Source organism: Stomoxys calcitrans, chromosome 3, assembly GCF_963082655.1.
Source record: "Stomoxys calcitrans chromosome 3, idStoCalc2.1, whole genome shotgun sequence".
Taxonomy (NCBI): domain Eukaryota; kingdom Metazoa; phylum Arthropoda; class Insecta; order Diptera; family Muscidae; genus Stomoxys; species Stomoxys calcitrans.
Window position 1 is genome coordinate 192,102,927 of NC_081554.1, and position 24,126 is coordinate 192,127,052.

The following is a 24,126-nucleotide window of genomic DNA, read 5'->3' on the forward strand; positions in this document are numbered from 1 at the left end:
AAGTATGGTGGATAATATTAATGGTGAATAATATGTATGGTGTAAAATATTCTAGGTGAATAGTATGTATGGTGTATAAGATGTATGGCCGAAAATAGGTTAGGTTAGGTTGAAAAGAGGGTGGCAGCCCCATGCCACTATGGACATACACCTAAGCCAGTAAACGGCTTGTTGTGCGCTTTTAATACTAAATAAAAAATTAACATCGAAAAAGAAAATCTTAGTTAGAAATTCCTTACTACTTGCAAAATCCGTAATTGTTTCCATGCCATGCCCCTAAGTTGGTTCATGATTGGTATTGTCTACCTATCAAAATACCCGCATCTGTTGGACGCGAAAGCCAGGCAATGACAAAGGAAATGCTCCAACGTCTCATTACCTTCCCTACATGCCTTACACATTCTATAAATTGCCTCACCAATTTTACATAAGTGAGCTCGTAGTCCTATGTGTCCCGTTATGATTCCGAAAGCTGTACTGACTTTTTTCTTCTTACTTCCTTTCAGTAATAGCCTCGTATTGTCACTGGCGGATAATAAGTATGGTGGATAATATGTAGGTTGATAATATGAACGGTGTATAAAATGAATAGTGGATAAAATGTATGGTGTATAATACGTGTGGTGAATAATATGTATAATGGAAAATGTGTATGGGAGCATAATACGAATGGCGGATAATATATATGAAGGATAATAAGTGTGGTGGATAATATGCATGGTGGGTAATAGTGGTGGATTCCCTTTTGCCCATTCGTTTTTAGATTGAAAGCAAATCGAAAAATGAATGGATAATATATATTAATGACCCTATCTAGACAACATTTGGATGCCATAAGTGTACTTCAAATACCAATTTTTATCCCAATCACACAAAACTTGAGTCTTCTAGAGCCAGAAAACCTCTAATCGAAAGGTTCAGTTCATGTAGGAGCTACATCCAAATACATTCGAAAAAATATTCAAAATATTCCTCATACATGTATGCAAATGCAAATTTGTCCATGAACAGGGGTAAACATACTCGTACAAACATATGAATACTGAGTCAATAATGTGTAAATATACACGTTTTTATACCCTCCACCATAGGGTGGGGTATATTAATTTCGTCATTTCGTTTGTAAATCCTCGAAATATATACGTCTATCTAGCCATGTACGTCTGTCTGTCTGTCGAAAGCACGTCAACTTTCGAAGGAGCAAAGCTAGCCGTTGAATTTTTTTCCCAAATACTTCTTAGTAGTGTAGGTCCGTTGGGATTGCAAATGGGCCATATCGGCCCATGTTTTGATAGAGCTGTCAAATAAACATATAGTAGGCGCAATTCTTATCGGATTTGGCTGAAATTTTGAAGGAGGTGTTTTGTTATTTGAATTGGCTGAAATTGTACTCTATGACTTCTACTTTGGTCTCCAACTTCTACTCTTTTCTTTTATCCGAGAAAAGAACTCGACTAATGAGAACCATGCCGAAGGGTATATAAGATTCGGCCCGGCCGAACTTAGCACGCTTTTACTTTATAATTTTTTTTATTTCCATTGTTTTCATTTTTCGTTGTTTGTATTCTTTTTCTCTGTTTCTATTCCTACCATCATATGATAGGGTATACTAACTTCGTCATTCCGTTTGTAACTTATGGAAATATTGCTCTGTGACTCTATAAAGTGTATATTTTTGGATACCGTGAAATTTAAAACCGACCTAAACGTCCGTCTGTTCGTCGTGCTTAAAATTGCAGAAATACTTCTGATCAGTGTAGTTCGGTTGGGATTGTAAATGGCAACACCCGTGCTTAGTATGGATCAAATCGGTCCGGCACGGGATATGTGTGAGCACCACACAGGCTGGAACTTTAAGGTCCAATCTGCATGGTGCTCATAGCTGTCACTAGAAGCTTAGCTGCGGGTCCACATGTTGCGGAGAGTGGGATGCTCTATACGGAGTAGCTGCAACGGTAGTCGCGGACAATCGGCGGTATCGAGAGGAAAGTCTCAGAGGTCAAGCTCTTTCATATATACTGAGTGCCTATGATCCTCGATATGACAAGGCGAGTTTTTGACGCCTTTAAATAACCAATGCCCACTCTGTTCCCGCGGCGATCATTCTTTTGGACTGGAACGAGCTTGCTCATCTACTGGACCTTGACGAGGATCGCCACCTCCACATGCAAATGTGGCTACAACAACAAAATGGTTCAAATTCGTCCATAACTTACATAGCTCTTTTATAAATCGAGCTCCTGATTTCACTTTCTCTAGAGTGCGCTTTCATCATACGATTTGCCAGAATTTGAATATTTAGTTTTACTTCTAACAGCCATGGTAATTTAAAGTTATTGAACGATATGAACCGTATCTATAAATTGTTATAGCTCCTTTATAAACCAATGTTCATGTTTGAAAAGTCATTTAAAGATCGTGACCCTGATGCAGGGTATAAAAAATTCGGGACGGCCGAACTTAACGCGATTTTATTTGTTTACTTTAAAGTATTCATAACTAAATGTGTATTATATTTAAACAAATGTGAAGTTTGTATCTAAGTTGGCTCACGATTTTTTTCTACAATATATGGACTCATTTAGATTAGTCTTTATATATATTTATGAACTATATAAGTCAGTAATAAGAATAGAAGAACATATCGCTCATGTACTTAAAGAGTGACATAAATCAAAATTGCGTTTTTTGAGTTTTCTGCGAAATTAAATTTTTATACCCACCACCATAGATGGAAGTAAATATTCTTGATCCTCTCGACGTTCTGAGTGGATCTAGCCATGTCCATCCGTCCGTCCGTCTGTCGAAATCACGATAGAGGTCGAATGCGTACAGCTAGCCGCTTGAAATTTTGCATAGATACTTAAAATCAATGTAGGTCGCTGGACTGCAAATGGGCAATATCGGTTCATATTTAGATATAGCTCCCATATAAACCGACCTCCCGATTTGACTTCTTGAGCCCATGGAAGCCGAAATTTTTATCCCATTTGGCTGAAATTGTTCTGTTATGACTTCCAACAACAGTGCCAAGTGCGGTCCAAATCGGTCAAGAACCTGATATAGCTCCCATATAAACCGATCTCTTGATTTGACTTCTTGAGCCCCTAGACGCCGCAATTTGTGTCCGATTTGGCTGAAACTTAGCATGTAGTGTTCTGTTATGACTTCCAACTACTGTGACAAGTACGGTCTAAATCAGTGTTTAACATGATATAGCTCCCATATAAATTAATCTCCCGATATGACTTCTTGAGCCCATGGAAGCCGCAATTTTTATCCCATTTGGCTTAAATTGTTCTGTTATGACTTCCAACAACAGTGCCAAGTGCGGTCCAAATCGATTTGGCTGAAACTTAGCATGTAGTGTTCTGTTATGACATCCAACTATTGTGACAAGTACTGTCTAAATCGGTCTTTAACCTGATATAGCTCCCATATAAACTGATCTACCGATTTGACTTCTTGAGCCCTTGAGTCCAATCAACCGATTGACCGGTCAAGAACCTGATATAGCTCCCATATAAACCGATCTCTCGATTTGACTTCTTGAGCCCCTAGACGGCGCAATTTGTGTCCGATTTGGCTGAAACTTAGCATGTAGTGTTCTGTTATGACTTCCAACTACTGTGACAAGTACGGTCTAAATCGGTCTTTAACCTGATATAGCTCCCATATAAATTAATCTCCCTATATGACTTCTTGAGCCCTTACAAGCCGCAATGTTTGTCCGATTTGGCTGAAATTTTGTCTGTGGTGTTCTGTTACGACTTTTAAAAACTGTGCCAAATACGCTCTAAATCGTTCTATAACCTGATATAGCGCCCATATAAATCGATCTCCGGATCATCCTTATTCGGTTCATAGAAGTTTTAATTTTTGCTGGTTTGACAGAAGTTTGGTATATAGAATAAAATAATGCCCTTCAACTAGATTTATTTTGTACAAATTTTTAGCAGAATCCATGGTGTTGGGTTCCCAAGATTCTGCCCGGTCGAACTTAGCACGCTTTTATTTGTTTAACCTTCGCTACTAATCTAGTTTTTCCGTTTTTATAGTATATACAGTCGAAATAATTGTAACACACTTTAGTGAAAAAAACGCTTAAGTGAAACTTAATGGGAAAACCATGCATTCTTGAATTAAATTCGTTTTAGTGAATCCCAAATTATTATTGGGAAAAAAAACAAATTTTTTGTCCAACTAAAACCGCATAAGTGAAAAAAAAATTTTCTAATGAAAATGATCTGAAATTGGAAATATGTACGGCATAAATAAAATTCGCAAAAACAAATCTTGTCATATCGCTAATTATCGTCTCCGAGTTTAAAAGAGAGCGACTGTGCATTGTTCATTTCTTATCCAAGTATCTCATACGTAATTAGTACAGCGAGGTCAAAACTCGCTTAAGTGCAAATGAATTTCACTTATCCGAACTATGCTTAACTGGATACTACGGATAAGTGAAACAAAAAAGTTTAAATCACAATAACGGTCGAACGAATAAAGCTAACTACTTAAAATTTTGCACAGATAGTTCTTATTGATATAGACCGTTGGGGATTGCAAATGGGCCATTTCGTTTCAGATTTGTAGAAAGTCTCCCTTTGAACTTATACATCAATATGACTTCTTGGGTCTTTAAGGGCGTAATTCTTATTCGATTTGGCTGAAATTTTGCGCAATTACCTACTACATGGGTTAAGAGTTTAGTCTGAATATAACTTGATGAAGCTCCCATATGAATTAATCTCTGGATTTTATTTCTTGAGCTCTTAGCCAAATGGCATAAGAATTGAGCCTTTCCATGTTTCAATATAGCTGCCAACGGAATTACTATTTTTCCTTCAATTTTATTAAACCACTTGTCTTAGATACAAAAAACGATCAATCCCATGGCAACCGGTTGTACGTACCGGATTGACCCGATGAAGTCCTTCATCGACAAGGGCTGCCACCTCAGTGTACAACACACTGACACAACAACAACAACAAACACGATCTAAATAATCTGCTGTTGTCCAAATGTTTTAGTGTTTGCAATTCATAAAAAAAATTCTAGTCTGTTTTTGTTAAGATTTTTAATAAGTGGCTTAAGCTATTTTCAACTCAACTGTTTACACCTTATAACTATAAAATGTTCAAAGTCACCTCTGGTGTTAAAAAATTTAAATATCATTTATCATAAAATGCTTGTTTTGAGCTATCTTATATTGTGTTGTGCTCTGATTGCAACTTTCGCCAGGGCTCAGGTGGGTTGATGATTTTTTTCCTTTTTAGAGTTTTAAATTCAATTTTCGTTATCGTTTATATTTGTAGGATCCTGAAAGCGATGACTACTCATTGTACATACCATATTCATGGTTTTAGGATATACGAAGTATGTTTGAAGAATTCCGTTGTGAAATGATTAACTAAAATTATATTTTGAAGTATTTCAAAGCTATAACATTTTCTGCAGTAAGGCTTAGGGAAAATGTTTAGCATTTGAATATTAAAATAAAAAAAAAGTGATCTTGAGTAAATTATTTTCTATCTCAAACCAGTTAAGGTCCTTCTTCCTACATCTCTACAATAAGGTGTCCTTTGCCAAATTGTAGAAAAATGTTTATGCATACGTTTTATCAGCAAGTCGCATTCGGTTTTAGATAGCGAAATTGGCAACCCATCGGCATCTGTTGCCTTATTATATTACAGCTGAGTTGCTGGTATTTCGTTCTCTTTATGGCTGGCTGGTATATTATCGTCAAGCATTTGTTCGGAAAAGTCCTTGCCAGCGCTACAATCGGATATTGTTATCAAAACCATCAGACAAAGGAATTTTTTGTATTCGATATAAATATGTCGCTGAGATTACCAGCCAGTGTACGGTTTCTCAGGCAGAGATCGCGGGAAGCGATTTACGACCCTCAAAAGTCATGATTTTTGTAGACTGCATGGCAGCGCTCAGCGCGACGGGACTGTATACGAGGACAGTGAGATCTAAGTGTGTGGCAGAAAGTTTGGAATTCCTATATAAACTTGAGGCTTAATTTTCTGGAAAATTTAAGGCTGAAGAATAAGTCAGGAAGAGCTCTCCTTTTTTTCCTTTTAAAAGTAATGTTATGGGTTTGGAAATGAAAACAGTAATGACTAGGCTATTTTTTTATTAAACTTTTTTATTGACCAAGGTGGGAGGAACTCTACAATTGTGATAATATATTTCTTTTGTGGTATAATTCCTATGCCATTGGCTGGGGACTACGTGGTCTTGCTGGTCGTTGCCTTGGTGGTTGAGTTGGGCTAGGAGGTCTGTGTGTTGTGGACGTAGTAGGAACATCAAATCGCACAGTCTGTAAGAAAATAAAAGGAAATAAATCGTCGCAATGAAATATGCACATTTGTGATTGTAACAGACTTTTTGCTGAACAACGCATGCTGAACAAAGAATATAGATTAAATGATTTACTTTTAGTAGGTTTACAATTGTGTAAAGGATAGAAAAGAAAATGTTTTCATTAACCTAACAATTATTTCAAGTGATTTTTAGAAGGTAGAGTATGATGGCGAGAAGATTAAAAACACCCTCCCTTAGGATATGAACTTGAGCGTTGAGCATTATAGACCTGCCAACCTATATGACGCTGTAAGCCCCAACGGAAATAATTTTTCATGATTTTTTTATATCCTACTTACCTTTTTCTCCTTATATATAGGTATGCCAGCTTCAACTGTGCTTACGGTCATTGCCACAATGAGTCCAATGCATATGAAAATGTTGAAGAAATGCATGATGATTGGTAGTAAATAATAGTTGGATAAATTTTATTCGAAACTTTTATATTTAATTTATTTAATTTATTAAATCCTACAAATACATGACCATATTGCAAAAACTTACAACAAAGACATATTTAAAAAAGGAAATGCATGATGGTTGGTTATTTAAACCAAACGGTAGCAAATAATAGTTGGATAAATTCTATTTGAGTCTTTTATAATGACACATGTTTAAAAAGTTAATTTATTAAATGCTACAAATACATGATCGTATTGCAAAAACTTACAACAAAGACATATTTAAAACTATGAATGTGTGTCAATCGTGGTTAATTGCCATAAATATTTTAAATAAATTCAATTAAAGTTATGTGGTTGGTTTTTACCGTCTGCAATTTTATATGTATTCTTCGATACAGACAGTCTTGTCGTAGTCATCCGATTGAAAAGTTAAGCAGTGATTCATTTCCCGATGAAAAGGGCAATACAACTAACCTTTCTCAAAGAAGGGGGTAATAGAACTATCTTTTCCCCAAGTACAGGGTAATAACATTACCCTTTCCCCTTTCCCCAAGGAAAGGGTAGAAAGTCAAAGGGAAAGGGTATTCAAAATACCATTTCCCCTAGGAAAGGGTAATTAAACTAGCCTTTCCCTAGAGAAAGGGTAATAAAACTAGTCTTTCCCCAAAAAAAGGGTAACCAAATTAGCATTTCCCCGTGGAAAGGTTACCAAATTAACCTTTCACCAAGGAAAGCGTAATCCGAGAACGCTATCCCCAAGAAAGGGTTAACTAAACTACCCTTTCCCAAAGAAAGAGTTAACAAAACTACCTTTTTTCCAAGTAAATTGTAATAAAACTAGACTTTTCTTGGGAAAATGGTAATAACATTAGCCTTTCCACAAGCACAGGTTAACAAAATTTGCTTTTTCCCAGGGAAATGGTAATAATACTATCCTTTCTCTAAGGAAGGGCTAACAAAACTACCCTTTCCCCAAGGAAAGGGTAATAACATTCAAGGAAATGGTAATAGAACTACCCTTTCTCCAAGGAAATTGTAATACAATTACCCTTTCCTCATGAAAATGGTAATAAAACTACCCTTTACCCAAAGAAATGGTCATAAAACTACCCTTTCCTTGGGGAAAGAGTAACGAAACTACCCTTTCCCTAAAAAAGGGTAACAAAACTACCCTTTCCCCAAGGAAAGACTAATAACACTATCCTTTGCCTAAGGAAAAGGTAATAACACTACCCTTTCCCCAAGGAAATGGTAATACCACTACGCTTTCCCCAGGGAAATGGTAATAAAACTAACTATTCCCCAAAGAAATGGTAATACAATTACCCTTTCCACAAGAAAATGGTAATAAAACTTCCCTATACCCATAGAAATGGCCATAAAACTAACCTTTGCTTGGGGAAAGAGTGATTAAACTAGTCTTTGCCTAAATAGAGGGTAACAAAACTACCCTTTCCCTAAAGAAAGGCTAATACATCTTTTCTTTCCCTAAACAAAGGGTAACAAAACCTCCCATTCCCTTAAGAAATGGTAATAAAACTACCCTTTTCCTAACGAAAGAGTAATAAAATTACACTTTTCCTAAAGAACGGGTAATTAAACTACACTTCCCTAAGGAAAGGGTAATAAAACTACCCTTTCTCTTTAATAAAACAACCCTTTCGCTATCGAAAGGGTAATAAAAATACCCTTTCCCTAAAGAAAGGGTAATTTAACTAACCTTTCCCCAAGGAAAGGTTAATAAAACTAATCTATCCTTATTGAAGGAGTAATGAAACTAGCCTTTCCTTAAGGAAAGGGTAATAAAACTGGCCTTTCCTTAGGGGAAGGGTATTAAAAGTACCTTTTCCCCAAGGAGAGGGTTTAAAAGTACTCTTTACACACTGAATATTGAAACTACCCTTTACCCAAGGAAAGGGTATTATAACCACCCTATCCCAAAGGAAAGGGTATAAAACTACACTTTTCCAAAGGAAAGGGTTTTAAAACTATCTTTTCGAAGGAAGGCGTACTTAAACCACCCTTTTCGAGGAAAATGTACTTAAAATACCCTTTCCCCAAGGAAAGGGTAAAAACTACCCTATTAAAACTACCCTTTCAAAAAGAAAAGGGTATTAGACCTACCCTAAGGAAAGGGTATTAAAACTACCCTTGTTTTATTAAAGCAAAGGGTATTAAATCCGCCCTTTCCCCAAGGAAGAGGTATTATAGCTACCATTTCCTCAAGGAAAGAGTAATAAAACTTCCCGGCCCCAAGGAAATCGTATTGAAGCTATCTTTTCCAAACTACCTAAACTACCCTTTCTCCAAGAAAATGTGATAAAACTACTCTTTCCCCAAGGAAAGGGTAAAATAGCTACCATTTCCCTAAGGAAAGAGTATTAAAAGTACCCTTTCCCAAAGGAAAGGGTATTAAAACTACACTTTTCCAAAGGAAAGGGTATTAAAACTACACTTTTCCAAAGGAAAGGGTATTAAAACTACACTTTCTCAAAGGAAAGGGTATTAAAACTACCCTTTCTCTAAGGAAAGGGTTTAAAAACTAACCTTTCCCCTAGAAAAGTGTAATAAAGGGTGATTTTTTTGAGGTTAGGATTTTCATGCATTAGTATTTGACAGATCACGTGGGATTTCAGACATGGTGTCAAAGAGAAAGATGCTCAGTATGCTTTGACATTTCATCATGAATAGACTTACTAACGAGCAACGCTTGCAAATCATTGAATTTTATTACCAAAATCAGTGTTCGGTTCGAAATGTGTTCATTCACCGTAACGTTGCGTCCAACAGCATCTTTGAAAAAATACGGTCCAATGATTCCACCAGCGTACAAACCACACCAAACAGTGCATTTTTCGGGATGCATGGGCAGTTCTTGAACGGCTAACGGCCTAACCTCAAAAAAATCACCCTTTAAAACTACTCTTTTTCAAGGAAAGTTTAGAAAAACTGCCCTTTCCCAAGTAAAGAGTAATTCAACTACCCTTTACCCAAGGAAATAGTAATAAAACTACCCTTTCCTCAAGGAAAGGGTAATAAAACTACCTTTCTACCAAAGAAAGGGTAATAAAACTACCCTTCCCCAAGGAAAAAGTTAAAAAACCACCATTTCCCCAAGGAAAAGATTAAAAACCAAATTTTTTTTTAACTACCCTTGCCGTTTTCGATTTAGCTACGTTTTCTTAAAGTAATGTGTACGGAAACTACCGTTTTTTCAAGGAAGGGGAACTTATGCCTTCACCGCAAGGAAAAGATTCTAAGAATTCTCTTTCTTCTAGGAAAGGGCATTTTAACTCCCCTTTCTTTGTGAGAGGGGAAGTTTACTAAAATTACCCTTTCGCAAAGGAAGTGGGTACTAAATCTAATTTTTTCCAATGAAAATGCTACTAGAATGCTCCTTTCGAAATGGAAGGGTTACTATACTGCCCTCTACTGCCTACTTTACTGTAAGTAGCCTTTCTCAAAAATTTTTAGGTTACAAAAAATATCGTTTGAGTAATGAATCAATTTGTAATATGTAATTTATTTTTTCATTGAATTTTTGAAAGGAAAGTTTTTAAAGCTCATAAATATTAACCTTGGAAAATTTTCTCTACAACTGCGGGTCCTATGCCTTCTAAGGCCTTTCCACCCACATGCATCTGTAAGAAAACAAAATTAATGCAAACTTTATATTTTTTTCTTTTAAAGTGATCTCACCCCAGCCTTCTTGGCATAGTCCCTGTTGCGTTTAGCTTCGCTTCCTCCGGCGAATATGGCAAGGGCAACGGCAACCAAAAGGAAAATATTTAAAAAATTCATTTTAGCAAGAAATCTGTTTAATCGTTTGAAATGTGTTGTAGCTAGTCGGGACAAGTTCTATTGACTTGAAATGCACTAAAGCATTGCAGCTTTATATAGCAAAAATGAGTTCAGTTTTAAGAGGTGTGCAATACATAGTTCAGATGTTATTAACACTCGATATTATTGTATGGTGTGGTTAAATCATATTTTCGTTTCCGCATTTCTTAAGATGACTCAATTGATAAATTGCATTTGGAAATTCTCTAGGAACTGTATGAATATAAATTCTAAAAGTCATTAACACTTAGGAATGAGGTTTGATTTTTATAATACAAATAATTGCACGCTTTAAAATGCGTTGATTCGGCTGAAATGTTTCACATCGTATTTTTATAACTTTCAATAATAGTGACAATTAAACTATGATGTCCCGATTTAACTTCTTGAGTTTTTAGAGGACGCAAACTAGTTACGACTTTCTTTCAACCGTGTTAAATGTGATCCAAATCGGTGCATAACCTAAAATAGCTCCCATTTCAAACGAACTCCTTATTTGCAAATATCATTGTAAGAATTTGGCAAATGCGGTCTATGGTAAGGGCTAAAAAAGACACTATACCGCCTAACTTAACGCGCCTTTCTCTGTTTTTAAACATTTTCCCCATTTAGAGAAAATCTGAAAATTTGGATCTACATTTTGTGAGTTAGATTTTTTCAATATTTACCAGAGGTTACAATATCCTGGCGGTGAAATTCTTAGAAATATCGAAAATATTTAAAAATCCTAATTTGTTAACATATTCCCAATTTCAATGAGTTTTGGGGATTTTTCTTAACATTTTGGGAGTTTGATTTAATCAATGTTTTGCCGCAGGCTTCATCATATTTGCGAAAAAACGACTATATTAAACAGCGTATCGCGGAGGTTAACATGTCCGCTTTTGATGCTGAACGCCTGGGTTCGAATCCTGCCGAGAACATCAGAAAAAAAATGTCAACGGTGGTTATCCTCTCCTAATGCTGGCGGCATTTGTGGGGTACTTTGCCATGTAAAAATTTCTCTCCAAAGTGGTGCTTCGGACTATAAAAAGGACGGTTATAAAAAGGAGGCCCCTTATCATTGACCTTAAACATTTGAATCGGTCAGCACTCATTGATATATGCGAAGTTTGCCCCTGTTGCTTATGGAATGTTTATGGGCAAATTTGCATTTACTCTTGTTTTAATTCCCCAGTCAGGGGATTTTGGCGATTTTTGTGAACACTTTTGGGAATTTAATGTATGAAATTTGTACTACGGACTTCAACATCTTAGCTGTGAACGTCTTAGAGATATCGATGATAAAAGCAATTCCATTTTTACAACGTATTTTCCCACTCCGAGGAACTTTGGGATTTTTGTCAAAATTTTGGGAATTCGATTTTTGCAATTATTTAATGCAGATTTTTTGAAAAATGTGGAAAATGTTTGACAATCCTAATTTTTTTAAACATACTTCCTTGTTTTAAGGATTCTGAAAACATTTTTGGATGTTTTTTGCAAAATTATTACCGCAGTATTCAACATCCTAGTGGTAAACGTCTGAGAAATGAGGAGATTATTAACCAAACCCATTTTTTTAAAATTGGGAAAAAACGACAACATAACTATTACTCTTGTTTTGATCCCCAAGTCAGGCAATTTTGGGGGCTCTTGTCTACCACAGATTTCAACATCTGAGCGGTAATATTTAACAATCCTAGTTTTTTAACACATTTCCCCACTTGGGGATTTTTGTAAAAATTTTGGGAATTCGGTTTTTGCAGATTTTTTAATCCTATCGATAAACGTCTGAGTAATGTGGAAAACATTTTTCCCCGTTTTAAGAATTTTTAGGGAATTGGGTCAAAATTTTTGGAATATATTTTGCAATTTTTTTACCACAGTATTCAACATCGTAGAGGTAAATGTTTGAGAAATGTGGGCATTTTAAACATATTACCCCATTTTAAACATATTACCCCATTTGAATAAATTTTAGGGATTTTTTGTCAATATTTTCGGAATTAGATTTTTGCAATGTTTTAATAAAAGTTGCATAATATTTGAGAAAAAACGATAATACATACAATTACTTTTCTTTTGACTCCCCAGTCAGAGATTTTTGGGGGGTTGAGACTACGCTTTTGGGAATTTGATTTTTACAATTTTTATCATAAATAGAAATATCGAAAATATTAAACAATCCAATTTTGTAACATATTTCCCTATTTGGAGGAACTTTGGGGATTATTGTCAACATTTTGGGAATTAGATTTTTGCAATTTTTTACCACAGGATGCAACATCCTTAAATTTTAAATTTTTTAAACATATTTCCCTATTTACTGGATTCAAAAATATAGCGGTAAACGTCTGAGATATATCACAAATATTTAAACATTCCACTTCTTTAAAATCATTTTTTTCCGCTGTATGTTGATTACGAAATCTTAAAAGTAAACTTCAATGGGACAACAATTATTATTCCTAAATGGACAAATTTGCAATTAATAATAAGTCTTTGTCAGGTTAATATTTTAATATGGCCTTTTCCATAAATAAAATCTACTTTTTCTTAACATTTCATTTTATTTCTTCACCACATTTCTCCCAATTCCAAAACTTTAACAAGTACAAAGGCGTTAAGTTCGGCCGTGCCGAACTTTGAATACCCACCACCTCAAGTATATATGTAAACCACCTTCAAAATCTGGTGAAAATGCATACCTCATGCTCATAGCAGCTATACGAAATATGTTCGGATTTGGACCAAATACTAATAAGTACAAGTCATTGTGTAATTGTGTATAACAAAATGTTGGTCACAACTCACTGTCCCAAATTTCAGCAAAATCGGATAATAAATGTTGCTTTTATAGGCCTACGACCCTAAATCGGCGGATCGGTCTGTATGGCAGCTATATGCAAATCTGGACCGATATAGCCCAAATTGAATAAAGTTGTCGAAGATTCTAACACAACCCTTTCTCTTAAATCTTGGCAAAATAGGATATTAAATGTGGCTTTTATGGGCCTAAGACCCTAAATCGGCGGATCGGTCTACATGGCAGCTATATCCAAATCTGTACCGATCTGAGCCAAATTTTAAGAAGCATGTCGAAGGGCCTAACACATCTCACTGTCCCAAATTTCAGCAAAATCGGATAATAAATGTGGCTTTTATGGGTCTAAGATCCTAAATCGGCGGATCGGTCTATATGGGGGCTCTATCAAGATATCCGATATAGCCCATCTTCGAACTTAACCAGCTTATGAACAAAAAAAGAATCTGTGCAAAGTTTCAGCTCAATATCTCTATTTTTAAAGACTGTAACGTGATTTCAACAGACAGACGAACATGGCTAGATCGTCTTAGATTTTTACGTTGATCAAGAATATATACACTTTATAGGGTCGGGAATGGATATTTCGATGTGTTGTTAACGGAATGACAAAATGAATATACCCCAATCCTTCGGTGGTGGTTATAAAAATATTAAAGACATGTAAGAGTGTGCTAATTTCGGTCGAGCCGAATCCTATAACCCTCCACCATGGATCGCATTTGTCGAGCTCTATGCGCGGTATCTCTTTTTAGGCAAACAATGAATATTGAGTAATAACTGTTATGCTATTGCAGCTATATGAAGTTATAGTCCGATTCGGACCATAAATGAATGCCGAACATTGTAGAAGTCATTGTGTAATATTTCAGTTCATTCGGGTTAGAATTGCGCCTTGTAGGGGCTCAAGAAGCAAAATCGGGAGATCGGTTTATATGGGAGCTTTATCAAGCAATAGATCTATTCAGACCATATTAGACACGTATGTTGAGGGTCACGAGAGAAGCCATTGTACAAAATTTCAGCCAAATCGGATGAGAATTGCGCCCTCTAGCGGCTCAAGTCAAGATCCCAGATCGGTTTATATGGAAGATATATCAGGTTATGCACCGATTTGCGCCATAGTTAGCACAGCGATTGGAAGTTATAACAAAACACTTCATGCAAAATTTCAGCCAAATCGGATGAGAATTATGTGCTCTATTGGCTAAAGAAGTCATGATCCAAGATCGGTTTATATGACAGCTATACCAGATTATGAACCGATTTGAATCATACTTAATACAGTTGTTGGAAGTGATATCAAAATACTACGTTCAGTCAAATCGGACGACAATTGCGCCCTCTAGAGGCTCAAGAAGTCAAGACCCAAGATCGGGTTATTATGCAGCTATATCAAAAGATAGACCGATTTAAACCATTCTTAGCGCAGTTGTTGGAAGTGATACCAAAACACCACGTGCAAAATTTCAGTCAAATCGGATAAGAATTGCGCCCCCTAGCGGCTCAAGAAGTCAAGACCCAAGATGAGTTTATATGAAATTTCAAGCGGCTAACTTTACTCCTTCGAAAGTAAGCGTGCTTTCTACAGACAGACAGACGGACGGACGGGCGGATGGATGGACGGACAGACGAACGACATGGCTAGATTGACTTAAAATGACATGACGATCAAGAATATATATACTTTGTGGGGTCTTAGACGAATATTTCGAGGAGTTACAAACAGAATGACGAAATTAGTATACTCCCATCCTATGATGGAGGGTATAAAAAGGTAAAAATATTTCGGTTTTAGATTTGCATTAATTTGTTAAGATTTTGCTATATTTCAATATTCTATTGATATGCATATATGAGTTATCCTTCGAAAATCTTTCCGATTACGGCTGGACCAACTCCTTCCATGGCCTTTTCACCCACATGTTTCTGCAAGGAGAAAAGTGTCACTATGTGTCACATGTAATTTAAAAATTTTTTTGACTTACCATGGCGTTTTTGCGAGCAGAGCCTCTTCGTCTAGCCTCAATTTCTCCAGTGAATATGGCAAGTACAACGCCAACAAAAAGGAAAATATTTACGAAATTCATTTTTCTACAGGATATCGGCTTTAAGCGTTATAAATGTGGTGATGCTGGTGACAAGTGACAGTTTGTATTGACTTTGGCATCTCAAAAGTACTGTGGGTTTATATAGCAGCAAAAAGGGATGAACTTTTTTAGATTTTTAAATATAAACTCTTACACATGATATTTTTTTTTTTATTTTTGGTTTGGATGTGTTGGGGTTTTAATCATTTTTGCTTTTACGCACGGATGAGTCATGTGGTAAAAATGTCTATAGGAAATTTGGAAATGATGATACTAAACAATTAAAATCGGGTTCGTTCCGTCTTAACGAATCTTGGTAGCCCATCACCATGGATTCTGCTAACAATTTGTACATATAAAAGCTCAGTTTCTTCGATGGGAAGGGATTTGAAGGAAGCAATTTGGCGAATGAGTGTCTTAAAGATTCAAATCGGGGGATATATTTACAGGGAGGATTAATCTTCTTTTGAATCTAGCTGAGAGGCACACTTATGAATATCAAGGCCCAGAGGTATTTATAGGTGTGCTGTACATGCAAAATTTAAACGAAATCAAGCAAAACTTACGGCTTTTAGGTTCAAGATGGCATATCGGGCGAATCGGATTATATGGGTTCTATATAAAGCATTGTATTGCAGAAAGCGTACATGAACCTTACATAACAAATATCAGCTCAATCGTGTAAAACTTGAGGTTTTTATGAATTTTAATTGAAATAAATATAGACAAAAACCATACGAACAAAACAAAATAAAGGGTTACAAAAACCAATTCATCACTGAAAAACCCATAAATACCATAATATGAGACATCATCAAAAAAAAAATTATTTCACCACAATATTTGTGCTATTAAAAGAAACCATGCAATGTCCAGCTTCTGATTATAAATCCGCACTCATTTTGACTACATGACTTTAGTACGTACTTGAATCGCCCTCCTATATAAAGCGCAACAATAGCTTCAAATCTTAAGACAATTGTTCCCAGTCTATTGTAAAAGAAGCAAACGCAAAATCAAAATGAATTTCTTGAACATTTTCGTTTTTATTGCCGTAGTATTGGCCCTATTCACTGCGCCAATCGATGCCAGAAGGAAGGGCGGCAAACCAAGAAACACCGACAAATATTGGAGAGCAGGGGTAAGTGTCATTGGCTAATGCCTGGAGATTTTGTATCCTATGCCAGCGAATTTCACAAATATTTTTTTTTTCTGTTTTTTTCCTTGCAGTCCCATGTTGCCGGAAAGGCCGTTGAAGGAGTAGCTGCTGCAGCAGTCCAACAAGCTGGTTAGTTATCATATATTTCTGCAGAAGGATCCGGTGCTGCGGTAATCTGTCAGGTGCTGCGGCAATCTATCAGGATGCTTACTTACATTTCTGTAGATAACTCGACTTGGTGGCCACACAATGTGGGCATATAAAATGAATGCATGAAAATTAAATTTTTTTTGGTTTTTTTTGGGAAACATAAAAAAGCATACAAAATTTCATTTAAATCAAATTAATGAAGTTTTCTACAAAAAGCCCAGAGGTTAGCATGTCCCCCTATGACGCCCTACGCCTGCCTTTGAATCCTCGCGATTACATCAGAAACAATTTTCAGCGGTGGTTATACTCTCCTAAAGCTGACGACAATTGTGTGGCACTTCCCAATGTAAAAATTTCTCCCCAAAAAGGTGTCGCACTGCGGTACGCTGTTTGGAAAAGGAAGCGCCTTAGCATTGAATTTAAAATCTGAATCGAACTCCACACATTGATATGTGAGAAGATTGCCTCTGTTCCTACCTTCCACGGGCAAATTTGTAATTTTTATACCCTCCACCATAGGATGGGGGTATACTAATGTCGTCATTCCGTTGGTAATACATTGAAATATCGATCTGAGATCTAACAATGTATATATATTCTTGATTGTCTTGACATTCTTAGTCGATTCATCCGTCTGTCTGTCTGTCGAAAGCACGCAGGTCAGTTGGAAATGTAAATGGGCCAAATCGGTTCATGTTTTGGGATAGCTGCCATATAAATCGATATCGGATATTGACTTTTTAAGCCTTTAGAAGGCGCAATTCTTATCCGATTTGGATGAAATTTAGCAACAAGTGTTTTATTATGACTTCCAATAACACTGCTAAGTATGTTCGAAATCAGTTCATAACCTGATATGGGCGCCATATAAACCCAGCAATTATTATCCGATTTTTGCATGAAGTGTTTTGGTTTGACCATCAACAACTATGCCAAGTATGGCTTAAATCGGTTCATAACCTGATATAGCTTGCATATAAATCATGTTTAGATCGTCTTAGATTTTTACGCTGATCAAGAATATATATACTTTATAGGGTCGGAAATGGATATTTCGATGTGTTGCAAACGGAATGACAAAATAAATATACTTCCATCCTTCGGTGGTGGGTATAAAACTCTTTAACTGAAACTTAAAATGTGTTTGAAGGTTAGGAAATCACTTGATTGCTCATTTTTTTCCTATCCTATCTCAATGAGCGATATCTCTTTGCTGGAAACGTTAACATGGCTGAAGACTTCATAAACGTTATAAAGGGTGATTTTTTAAAAGGTTTATATGACAGCTATACCAGATTATGAACCGATTTGAATCATACTTAATACAGTTGTTGGAAGTGATATCAAAACACTACGTTCAGTCAAATCGGACGACAATTGCGCCCTCTAGAGGCTCAAGAAGTCAAGACCCAAGATCGGGTTATTATGCAGCTATATCAAAAGATAGACCGATTTAAACCATTCTTAGCGCAGTTGTTGGAAGTGATACCAAAACACCACGTGCAAAATTTCAGTCAAATCGGATAAGAATTGCGCCCCCTAGCGGCTCAAGAAGTCAAGACCCAAGATGAGTTTATATGAAATTTCAAGCGGCTAACTTTACTCCTTCGAAAGTAAGCGTGCTTTCTACAGACAGACAGACGGACGGACGGGCGGATGGATGGACGGACAGACGAACGACATGGCTAGATTGACTTAAAATGACATGACGATCAAGAATATATATACTTTGTGGGGTCTTAGACGAATATTTCGAGGAGTTACAAACAGAATGACGAAATTAGTATACTCCCATCCTATGATGGAGGGTATAAAAAGGTAAAAATATTTCGGTTTTAGATTTGCATTAATTTGTTAAGATTTTGCTATATTTCAATATTCTATTGATATGCATATATGAGTTATCCTTCGAAAATCTTTCCGATTACGGCTGGACCAACTCCTTCCATGGCCTTTTCACCCACATGTTTCTGCAAGGAGAAAAGTGTCACTATGTGTCACATGTAATTTAAAAATTTTTTTGACTTACCATGGCGTTTTTGCGAGCAGAGCCTCTTCGTCTAGCCTCAATTTCTCCAGTGAATATGGCAAGTACAACGCCAACAAAAAGGAAAATATTTACGAAATTCATTTTTCTACAGGATATCGGCTTTAAGCGTTATAAATGTGGTGATGCTGGTGACAAGTGACAGTTTGTATTGACTTTGGCATCTCAAAAGTACTGTGGGTTTATATAGCAGCAAAAAGGGATGAACTTTTTTAGATTTTTAAATATAAACTCTTACACATGATATTTTTTTTTTTATTTTTGGTTTGGATGTGTTGGGGTTTTAATCATTTTTGCTTTTACGCACGGATGAGTCATGTGGTAAAAATGTCTATAGGAAATTTGGAAATGATGATACTAAACAATTAAAATCGGGTTCGTTCCGTCTTAACGAATCTTGGTAGCCCATCACCATGGATTCTGCTAACAATTTGTACATATAAAAGCTCAGTTTCTTCGATGGGAAGGGATTTGAAGGAAGCAATTTGGCGAATGAGTGTCTTAAAGATTCAAATCGGGGGATATATTTACAGGGAGGATTAATCTTCTTTTGAATCTAGCTGAGAGGCACACTTATGAATATCAAGGCCCAGAGGTATTTATAGGTGTGCTGTACATGCAAAATTTAAACGAAATCAAGCAAAACTTACGGCTTTTAGGTTCAAGATGGCATATCGGGCGAATCGGATTATATGGGTTCTATATAAAGCATTGTATTGCAGAAAGCGTACATGAACCTTACATAACAAATTTCAGCTCAATCGTGTAAAACTTGAGGTTTTTATGAATTTTAATTGAAATAAATATAGACAAAAACCATACGAACAAAACAAAATAAAGGGTTACAAAAACCAATTCATCACTGAAAAACCCATAAATACCATAATATGAGACATCATCAAAAAAAAAATTATTTCACCACAATATTTGTGCTATTAAAAGAAACCATGCAATGTCCAGCTTCTGATTATAAATCCGCACTCATTTTGACTACATGACTTTAGTACGTACTTGAATCGCCCTCCTATATAAAGCGCAACAATAGCTTCAAATCTTAAGACAATTGTTCCCAGTCTATTGTAAAAGAAGCAAACGCAAAATCAAAATGAATTTCTTGAACATTTTCGTTTTTATTGCCGTAGTATTGGCCCTATTCACTGCGCCAATCGATGCCAGAAGGAAGGGCGGCAAACCAAGAAACACCGACAAATATTGGAGAGCAGGGGTAAGTGTCATTGGCTAATGCCTGGAGATTTTGTATCCTATGCCAGCGAATTTCACAAATATTTTTTTTTTCTGTTTTTTTCCTTGCAGTCCCATGTTGCCGGAAAGGCCGTTGAAGGAGTAGCTGCTGCAGCAGTCCAACAAGCTGGTTAGTTATCATATATTTCTGCAGAAGGATCCGGTGCTGCGGTAATCTGTCAGGTGCTGCGGCAATCTATCAGGATGCTTACTTACATTTCTGTAGATAACTCGACTTGGTGGCCACACAATGTGGGCATATAAAATGAATGCATGAAAATTAAATTTTTTTTGGTTTTTTTTGGGAAACATAAAAAAGCATACAAAATTTCATTTAAATCAAATTAATGAAGTTTTCTACAAAAAGCCCAGAGGTTAGCATGTCCCCCTATGACGCCCTACGCCTGCCTTTGAATCCTCGCGATTACATCAGAAACAATTTTCAGCGGTGGTTATACTCTCCTAAAGCTGACGACAATTGTGTGGCACTTCCCAATGTAAAAATTTCTCCCCAAAAAGGTGTCGCACTGCGGTACGCTGTTTGGAAAAGGAAGCGCCTTAGCATTGAATTTAAAATCTGAATCGAACTCCACACATTGATATGTGAGAAGTTTGCCTCTGTTCCTACCTTCCACGGGCAAATTTGTAATTTTTATACCCTCCACCATAGGATGGGGGTATACTAATGTCGTCATTCCGTTGGTAATACATTGAAATATCGATCTGAGATCTAACAATGTATATATATTCTTGATTGTCTTGACATTCTTAGTCGATTCATCCGTCTGTCTGTCTGTCGAAAGCACGCAGGTCAGTTGGAAATGTAAATGGGCCAAATCGGTTCATGTTTTGGGATAGCTGCCATATAAATCGATATCGGATATTGACTTTTTAAGCCTTTAGAAGGCGCAATTCTTATCCGATTTGGATGAAATTTAGCAACAAGTGTTTTATTATGACTTCCAATAACACTGCTAAGTATGTTCGAAATCAGTTCATAACCTGATATGGGCGCCATATAAACCCAGCAATTATTATCCGATTTTTGCATGAAGTGTTTTGGTTTGACCATCAACAACTATGCCAAGTATGGCTTAAATCGGTTCATAACCTGATATAGCTTGCATATAAATCATGTTTAGATCGTCTTAGATTTTTACGCTGATCAAGAATATATATACTTTATAGGGTCGGAAATGGATATTTCGATGTGTTGCAAACGGAATGACAAAATAAATATACTTCCATCCTTCGGTGGTGGGTATAAAACTCTTTAACTGAAACTTAAAATGTGTTTGAAGGTTAGGAAATCACTTGATTGCTCATTTTTTTCCTATCCTATCTCAATGAGCGATATCTCTTTGCTGGAAACGTTAACATGGCTGAAGACTTCATAAACGTTATAAAGGGTGATTTTTTAAAAGCTATAGGAAAGATTTTCAAAAAAACATAAAATTCAGAAAAAATGCATGAAATTCTTGTTTGAATCGATAGTACGGTCCATATAATTTAATGTTTGAATATTATTTCATGCAAATGTTGGCCGTAACTGCGCCTCAAATGGTCCATCTGCTTGGTCTAATTTTGGCATATTCTTTCCAACATTTCGGCCGATATTTCACCTATGAAAGATTTGATGTTGTCTTCCAATGCGTCAATTGAAGCGGGCTTGTCAGTAAAGACTTGAGCTTTAATATAGTATCACAAAAAATAGTTTAGAGGCGTTAAATCGCACGATCTAGGCGGCCAATTGACCGGTCCCGAACGTTAAATAAAATGTTCATCGAACTCGCTCCTTGTTACGCATGCTGTGTGGCATGTGGCACCGTCTTGTTGAAACCACATGTCCTGAAAGTCAAGCTATTGCATTTTGGGGAAAAAAAGGTTGGAGATCATGTCACGGTAGCGCTCGTTATTCACAGTTATGTTACGATTCGCATCATCCTTGAAGAAGCACGGTCCAATGAAGCTACCAGTCCATAAACCGCTTTTGACTTTTTCTGAATGCATTGGTAGTTCTTGCCACGATCTTCACTCTAAAATCGACAATTATGCTTATTTTTATACCCATTGAGCCAAAAATGAGCTTTGTCGCTCAATGGAAGAAGCACGCGATGAACTTTCTTAACAGAGCACGCATTTTGATAATAAAATTCAATAATTTACAAGCTTTATTCGATTGCAAGACGATTCGTGTTAAATTATAGACCAAACTGAAGATGTTTGACAGTGAAACAAATCGTGGGGGAATGGTTTAAATCAGTGTTGCCAAAACATAATAGCTAAAATATAAAATATAAAATATCATTATATATTATAAAAACAAAAGAAAGTCTTTTACATAAAGAATGAAATTCATACCAAATTTCATTTCCGAATTATTCGCAATAGACTGTCAAGGTTCTTTTAAATGTTTTTGTGTTTTTTTTTTACCATATTTTTGAAGATGGTCTACTGTGGTCTTCAACATCCAAACCAAGTATGGTCCGAATCGGTCCATAAGCTAATGTAGATCCAATACATAGCAATTATCCATTATCTTTTGTTTGCCTATAAAGAGATACCGGGCGAAGAACTTGACAAATGCGATCCATGGTGAAGGGTATATAAGATTCGGCCCAGCCGAACTTAGCATCCTTTTGCATGTTTAATATATACTGTATCCTTTCACGGGATATTTCAACATCTTTTGCCATTTGGTGTGGATTTGGTTGAAGTCAAGCCTTCACCCGCCGAACCATTTCAAATGTTGTTGCAGTTTCTTTGCACCACCACCATGATGTTTGGCTACGTTACAAGTATCATTATAACGATTAATAATACAGTAGCCTGTAGTGATTTTCCAACCAAATCACGAATAATTTTTTTATACCCTATTTTGTAACACCCAGAAGGAAGAGAGATAGATCTATTAATAAGTATACCGATTTGGCAGGATGGATTTTCTAATGACTCTCTATATTACGGGCGAGTTTCATAGAAATTGGTTCAGCATAGTGGCTTACAATTGAAAATCGAAAATTGTTTCAGATGTAATCGCAAGGATTTAAAGCCAGGCGAACAGCGTCATAGGGGGACATATTAACCTCTGCGCTTTTTGTAAAAAAACTTCATTATTTGATTTAAATGAAATTTTGTATGCTTCTTTTAAATTTCCAAAATAAACCAAAAAAATTTTAATTTTCATGCATTTATTTATGCGCCCACATTGTGTGGCCACCAAGTTGAGTTATCTACAGAAATGTAAGGTAAGCACCCTGACAGATTACCGCAGCACCGGCTCCTTCTGCAGAAATATAAGATAACTAACCAGCTTGTTGGACTGCTGCAGCAGCTACTCCTTCAACGGCCTTTCCGGCAACATGGGCCTGCAAGGAAATAACAGAAAAAAATATTAGTGAAATTCCCTGGTAAAGGATACTAAATCTCTAAGCATAAGCCAATGGACACTTACCCCTGCTCTCCAATATTTGTCGGTGTTTCTTGGTTTACCGCCCTTCCTTCTGGCATCGATTGGGGCAGTGAATAGGGCCAATACAACGGCAATAAAAACGAAAATGTTCAAGAAATTCATTTTGATTTTGCGTTTGCTTCTTTTACACTAGACTGGGAACAATTGTCTGAAGATTTGAAGCTATTGTTGGGCTTTTATAGGAAGGCATTTCAACTAAATATTAAAGTGTTCAAGTTAAAATTATTACGGATTTATAATTACGAATATTGCGGTCAAAATGGTTTGTTTTTTGTTTATGTCTCACATCATGATCATCATGCTGGGTTTTTTGAAATGCGTTGATATATGTAATAATATTTGGTTATGTTCCTGTGTTTATTTTTAATATTTATCTTAGATTCATTAAATCGTTTAAGCTCAGAATGTATGACCGTCCACTCAGATAATGTGCAAATTTTTGTCACTATGTTAATTTGGAAACCCCCTTCGAGTACCCATACCTTGCAATCAGTGTCAATTTTTTATTGGCACTATTCGGGGTTTAAGGAATCTGAATTA

General features: G+C 36.2%; 1 protein-coding gene and 8 long non-coding RNA genes across 12 annotated transcripts in view; 4 read left to right on the forward strand and 5 right to left on the reverse strand.

Annotated features, from left to right (window-relative positions):
• The window catches only part of LOC106091457 (centrosomal protein of 104 kDa), a 203,777-nt gene that overhangs the window by 28,182 nt on the left and 151,469 nt on the right, over positions 1-24,126 (forward strand). The gene's annotated exons all lie outside the window — the stretch shown is intronic.
• On the forward strand, positions 5,168-6,710 carry LOC106080455 (uncharacterized). Of its 2 annotated transcripts, XR_009397559.1 has the most exons (4): positions 5,168-5,252; positions 5,320-6,453; positions 6,520-6,625; positions 6,696-6,710. It is a non-coding gene; the product is annotated as an uncharacterized LOC106080455 (long non-coding RNA). The 2 variants fall into 2 exon arrangements; XR_001220195.2 differs by having other exon boundaries at positions 5,320-6,625.
• LOC106080456 (uncharacterized) lies at positions 6,134-6,845 on the reverse strand. The gene is made up of 2 exons (XR_001220196.2): positions 6,721-6,845; positions 6,134-6,332 (listed from the first exon to the last, which is right to left on the reverse strand). It is a non-coding gene; the product is annotated as an uncharacterized LOC106080456 (long non-coding RNA).
• LOC106080463 (uncharacterized) lies at positions 10,277-10,707 on the reverse strand. The gene is made up of 2 exons (XR_001220202.2): positions 10,480-10,707; positions 10,277-10,421 (listed from the first exon to the last, which is right to left on the reverse strand). It is a non-coding gene; the product is annotated as an uncharacterized LOC106080463 (long non-coding RNA).
• LOC106080479 (uncharacterized) lies at positions 15,219-15,585 on the reverse strand. Its single transcript, XR_001220219.2, has 2 exons — positions 15,415-15,585; positions 15,219-15,355 (listed from the first exon to the last, which is right to left on the reverse strand). It is a non-coding gene; the product is annotated as an uncharacterized LOC106080479 (long non-coding RNA).
• Positions 16,419-16,959, forward strand: LOC106083521 (uncharacterized). The gene is made up of 2 exons (XR_001220674.2): positions 16,419-16,657; positions 16,747-16,959. It is a non-coding gene; the product is annotated as an uncharacterized LOC106083521 (long non-coding RNA).
• LOC131995702 (uncharacterized) lies at positions 18,659-19,025 on the reverse strand. Its single transcript, XR_009397560.1, has 2 exons — positions 18,855-19,025; positions 18,659-18,795 (listed from the first exon to the last, which is right to left on the reverse strand). It is a non-coding gene; the product is annotated as an uncharacterized LOC131995702 (long non-coding RNA).
• LOC106080470 (uncharacterized) lies at positions 19,859-20,399 on the forward strand. The gene is made up of 2 exons (XR_001220211.2): positions 19,859-20,097; positions 20,187-20,399. It is a non-coding gene; the product is annotated as an uncharacterized LOC106080470 (long non-coding RNA).
• Positions 23,289-23,744, reverse strand: LOC106080477 (uncharacterized). Its single transcript, XR_001220217.2, has 2 exons — positions 23,569-23,744; positions 23,289-23,482 (listed from the first exon to the last, which is right to left on the reverse strand). It is a non-coding gene; the product is annotated as an uncharacterized LOC106080477 (long non-coding RNA).